The 6,000-nt window shown below is 34.8% G+C and overlaps 1 pseudogene; it reads left to right on the top strand.

Annotated features, from left to right (window-relative positions):
* The first annotated feature begins 4,910 nt into the window (after window positions 1-4,910).
* On the top strand, window positions 4,911-5,022 carry LOC112326695 (small nucleolar RNA R71; annotated as a pseudogene).
* Window positions 5,023-6,000: the final 978 nt, after the last annotated feature.

Genomic DNA, 6,000 nt, shown 5'->3' with positions numbered 1-6,000 from the left:
TATAACTTAAAACACAATGCATCTTTAACCCATGTAACGAGCTTTCGGCTAATGACTCCTAGATCAGTTGGTCTTAGGGCATTAGGTGTTGAGACACCCCTACGAGCTTAGTAACTCGGGTTGCAGATACTAATACGTAGATAGTGCAATGTTTGATTCCCTTAAGCTTTTCTCTTTAACCCATGTAACAAGCTTTGGGCCAATAGCTCCCAAGTCAGTTGACTTTAGGGTATTAGGTGTTAAAACACCCCTTCGGGCTTAATTGTTTAGGTTAGGGAGGCTACAAAACCAAACTTATCTATGTTTTTATCAACACCAATATTATCATTTTTATTTTTATTGCAAATTATATACTATCCCTTTCCCTTAGTTGTTACCTTTAACAAAAGAACATAAATAATGTAATAATTCAATGTGCAACCCACAATCATATGTTAATGTGTGTGTGTGAAAATGAAGGTTTAAGAATACTTGTTAAATGAGTATATGAGCAAAATCAAGTGATAACAATGCGAGAGTTTGTAAACCTGAATATTTCAAGAGAAGTATGTGATAAACCTTGTTATGAATATTGCAAATAACCATTGGAAAATGTTTACTAAGATGCGTCTCAAGAGTCAATAAAATTCTCCTTTACTCTGTCATCCTAGTAATAACAGTTTTGTCAAATGGTTTTATTAAAAACAGTTAGTTAGTTAGTTTTTTTTATGTCAACCACTACCCTCTCCCCCCAACCAAAACGAAACATTGTCCTCAATGTCCTAAGGTAGAAAGATAGAGTATAGAAGACATCACCTGAAACAGCGAACACTGACAAACCTGAAACACACTTAAAAAAATATAAGAAACAACAAAACAAAATAATAAAACCAAAAGACACAAAGTTTTTACAAACTAAGGCTTAAATCGTAATTATGATTGTGGCTCACATCTTCCCTTCGTTTTACGTCCAAGAACGGCTTAAACGCCCTCTATGGCTCGGGGATAGGCTTCCCATCCAGTTTTCTTAAAAACTAGCAAACAGGATCTTTTTTAGTCAGATTTCCAAGACCAAGTCGATCATGTTCTTTATGAAAATGGGGCCATAAATCATGAATTGCACGATGCACATCTCCACTAGGATGCGTCTAAAGAGTTACAAGAAGATTATATAAAGACTCCTTACTCAGGCCATCCTTAATGAATTGTATTTTATCTTCACGGTTTATGGATACCATTTCTAAAGAACAACATTGTGCATTACAAGTGCATCTGGCAAATCGATGACAGACTTTCAGTCGTTTTGCACGATGTTTCTTTGCAAAAGTGCTTTTACCTGTCCCAGACATGTATGAAATGAAAGAATTGGAGGACTCACCTGATAATCAGACCTTTGCTTCAATTAGCCAGCGAATATCTTCAGGAATTCCATGATTCATTAACAACCTCAATCTTGCACACCTAGCACGGAAAATTTTTGCAATCGCATTTGGAGACAAAGCGGGAAAATATTTTTTTAATTTTTCAAGAGTGGTGTTCATTTTCAAATGAGAATTGGAGAAGAGATGCAAAGAAAGGAGAAAGAGCAAAGAATTGCACAAATATATACACAGATATCAGTTATTATGGGAAACTGAAAGAACTGATTTAAGAGTCACGGAGTACCGTTATCTGTCATTTGACCGGGGCGAGAGAGACTAGCAAAATAAAAGTCACACCAAAAAGAAACAATGTGAGAAAAAAAATCAATCTTTATATACAGGATCACTCAATTCAATAGAGTTATTTTCAATTGAAAAATTGTCAAAGTAAACTTTCAAACGATGCCCATTTACCTTGAAAACATTGTCATTCTTTGGATTCTCGATATCATAAGCCCCATATGGATACATATGTTTCACAATAAAAGGATCGCTTCATCTTGATCTTAGTTTTCCAGGAAATAAATGGAGTCGAGAATTATAAAGCAAGACTTTTTGACCAACATTGAATGTTTTTCTCAATATTTTCTTCTCATGAAACTCTTTGATTCTTGCTTTATGAATTCTTGAATTTTCATATGCATCATTTCTTATTTCCTCAAGCTCATCTATTTGTAATTTTCGCAGCTGACTAGCATCATCAAGGTTTGAATTAAAAGCTTTAATAGCCCAAAAAGCTTTATGTTCAAGTTCCACAGGCAAGTGACAAGGTTTTCCATAGACTAATCTATAAGGTGACATACCTAATGATGTTTTATAAGCAGTTCGATAGGCCCAAAGTGCATCATTAAGTCTTAAAGACCAATCTTTCCTATTAGGGTTCACTGTTTTCTCCAAGATTTGTTTGATCTCCCTATTAGCAAGTTCTACTTGTCCACTTGTCTGAGGGTGATAAGGGTGGCAACTTTGTGTGTAATTCCATATTTCTTCATTAAAGACTCAAATGACTTGTTGCAGAAATGTGTTCCACCATCACTTATCATGGCTCAAGGGATTCCAAATCGACTCAAAATATTTTCTTTCAAAAACTTTATCATTGTTTTAGTGATCATTGTTTCGACTTGGAATTGCCTCTATCAATTTTAAAACATAATCTACTGCGACTAATATATACAAGAAACCAAATGATGGAGGAAATGGACCCATGAAATCTATACCCCAACAGTCAAAGATCTCAATGACAAGAATAGGATTTAAAGGCATCATGTGACGTTTTGAAATAGATCCCAACTTTTGACAATTTTCATAAGTCTTGTAGAATGCATGTGAGTCCTTGAACATTTTGGGCCAGTAAAATCCACTTTGTAAGATTTTTGCAGTTGTCTTTCTTTATAAGAAATGACTCCCCATATGCCTTAGAATGACAAAATTTAATGACACTACTTACCTCATTGTTAGGAATGCATCTTCGAAATATTTGATCAAGACAATATTTGAATAAATAAGGGTCATCCCAATAAAAGTTCTTCACTTCGTTCAAAAACTTTCTTTTGTCTTGGGTACTCCAATGACCTGGCAAATCTCCTGAAGAAAGACAATTGACAAAATTAGCAAACCAAGGCATTGGACTAAAAGAAAGTAAAGATTCGTCAGGAAAGTAATCATCGATTGGTGGGATGTCAGATATCGAATCTATTGTCATTTTTGACAAATGATCTGCAACAACATTGTCAGTTCATTTCTTGTCCTTCATTTCTTCATGAGAATAAATCATTTGCAATTCTTTAGATTCATCAAACTCAATTTTACTAAAGGTAGATTCAAATTGATCATAAACTAATTCTTCAATAAGATCTACTTCCTTTAAATCATTATCATCTCCAGGTTGCTTGCAAATGTTGAAAATATTCATCTCCAATGTCATGTTTCCAAAAGATAACTTCATCACTCCATTCCTATAATTAATCAATGCATTAGAAGTTGCAAGAAATGGACGTCCTAAAATAACAGGAAATGAATTACATGCTTCAACAGGTTGTGTATCCAAGACAATAAAATCCACAGGGTAAATGAATTTATCAACTTGTACTAACACATCCTCAACTATTCCTCTAGGCACTTTTACAGATCTATCAGCAAGTAAAAGAGTTACAGCAGTTGGTTTTAACTCACCTAGATTGAGATTCTGAAAGACTGAATATAGAAGTAAATTCACACTAGCTCCAAGATCAAGTAAAGCTCTTTCAATTTTATGTTCTCAAATAAAGCAAAAAATTATAGGACAGCCAAGGTCTTTATATTCAAAACATTATTGTTCTAAAGAATGATACTTACTTGTTCGGCTAAAAAGACTTTCTTTTTCACATTCAGTTTTCTCTTCACGGTGCACAAGTCTTTCAAAAATTTAACATAAGAAGGTACATGTTTAATAGCATCCAATAAAGGTATATTGATCCTTACCTGTTTGAAAGTTTCAAAGATTTCAAAATTATGATTGACTTTCCTTTGTTTGGTCATGGCATGAGGAAATGGAAGTGCTGGCGGGGAATCAGTCTTTTCTTTGCAATGTTCAGATTCAACCCCTTCCTTACCCTTAGAGATTAACTCATCATCTTTCTCACAAGGTTCAAGAATGGGTTTTTCAATAACCTTACCACTGTGAAGAGTGATGACTGATTTGACTTGATCCATATGTTGGCTTCCAGAGCTACTTGCATTTGCATTGTATTGCCCCTTTGGATTTTGTTGTGGCCGAGATGGAAACTTACCTTTCTCTTGAAAACTGAGAGCAGATGTGAATTTTGCAAGAGTATCTTTAAAATCTGTCATGCTTTGAGCAAGTTGAGTGTTGATTGTCTCTTGCTTTTCAATGAATGCATGTAATGTTTCCTCAAGATTTATTCTAGGAGGTGGAGCATAAGGAGGTGCATATCCATGAGAATTTTGAAAATTATGGTGTGCTTGAAACAGTGGCTGTGAAGTTTATGCATTATTGTTATCACTCTTCCAACTGAAATTTAGGTGATTTCTCTAACCAAGGTTGTATGTTTACGAGCATTGGTTATGATTGGGCCTTTGGAAACTATTTAAAGCATGGGCTTGTTCATGGAGGCATTCCTTAAAAGAAGGCAAAGTTGGACAATCATTTGTTGAATGTTCATTGGTTTCACAGATTTGACACACAATGTCTTGAACAGATTTTAATTGACCATTCTTTTTCAATTATAGTGCCTTGACTTTTCTAGCTAAAGATGCAAACTTGGCTTGGAGGTCATGATCTTCCCTAAGGTTGTACATTCCTCCACTAGATGTATGAGGTTGAGTTTTACTTGGTGCCTCATAAGTGCCTATAGTGTCCTATTTTTAAGCATTTTTAGCTAGCAACTCTAGGTACTACATTGCTTCATTAGGGTCTTTATCTTCAAAAGTTTCATTGCACGTCAATTCCATCATTTGTCTATCTTTAGGTGTTAACCCTTCATAAAAATATGAAACCAATCTTCTTGTTTCAAACCATGATGAGGGCAAAGTATTAAGCAAGTCTCGATACCTATCCCAACATTGATAAAATGTTTCTCCTGGTTTTTGAGTGAAAGTGGTGATTTGTCTTTTGAAAGAGTTTGTTCTATCATAAGGGAAAAACTTCTTTAAAAATTGTTGTTGCATTTCATCCCGAGCACGAATGGATCCTGGTCTCAAATTTTGTAGCCATGTTTTGGCTTTATCTTTTAATGAAAAAGGAAAAAGCTTTAATCTGATGGTGTTCATGCTACAATTTAAGTCATTATAGGTGTTACAGACCTCCTCAAATTCTCTTAGATGCAAGTATGGATTTTCTACATCTAAGTCATGGAAAGAAGGTAAAAGTTGAATAATGTCTGGCTTAAAATTAAAATGAGAAGCATCAGGGGGGGAAACTATGCATGATGGTGCACTTGTCCTTGTAAGATTCATGTGGTCTCTAAGTGTTCTAACTCGATTATTCTCATTATTCTCATTATGAAGCGACTGGTTATCTTTTTCGGCCATATTTTCTGAAAATGATGAGGATACCTTACAAAGTCTACCACTTAATGTACGTGACCAAACTCTCATGCACGTGTAGGAAGAAAAGAAAAGAAAAAGAAAAGAAACAAAAGTTAGATAAAATGAAAAGTGAAAAGTGAAAAGAGAAAATAAAATAAATATTATAATTTATACAAGAATTTACCTCCCCGGCAATGGCGCTAAAAACTTGACACAATCAAAAGATTGATGTCTTGACTTGGTAACACTCCTTATCTTCTTGTCTGCAGAAAACGTCATTGCTAACATGAGAATTTGAATAGATAGTCCCCATGAAAGTTCTGGGCAATTATCTCAGCTTTCCAACAAAATAAGAATCGGTGCATTTGGACTTCTAGAACTCGAGATATGGGCTAAACATTGAACAGTGTCTGGGCTGCAGAACAGATTCTGACTTCTCCGTTGTTGCTACCATTTGAACTCGAAAATGGCACTTTTAAATCTTGGACTCCTCGTGAAAGTTTTAGGCCTATGTCTTAGCTTTCCATACATATAAACCAGACCTAAATCCAAGTTCTACAACTCCAGTTATGAT

The sequence above is a fragment of the Populus trichocarpa genome, chromosome 2, assembly GCF_000002775.5.
Source record: "Populus trichocarpa isolate Nisqually-1 chromosome 2, P.trichocarpa_v4.1, whole genome shotgun sequence".
Taxonomy (NCBI): Eukaryota; Viridiplantae; Streptophyta; class Magnoliopsida; order Malpighiales; family Salicaceae; genus Populus; species Populus trichocarpa.
This window is presented reverse-complemented; position numbering and strand designations above follow the sequence as displayed.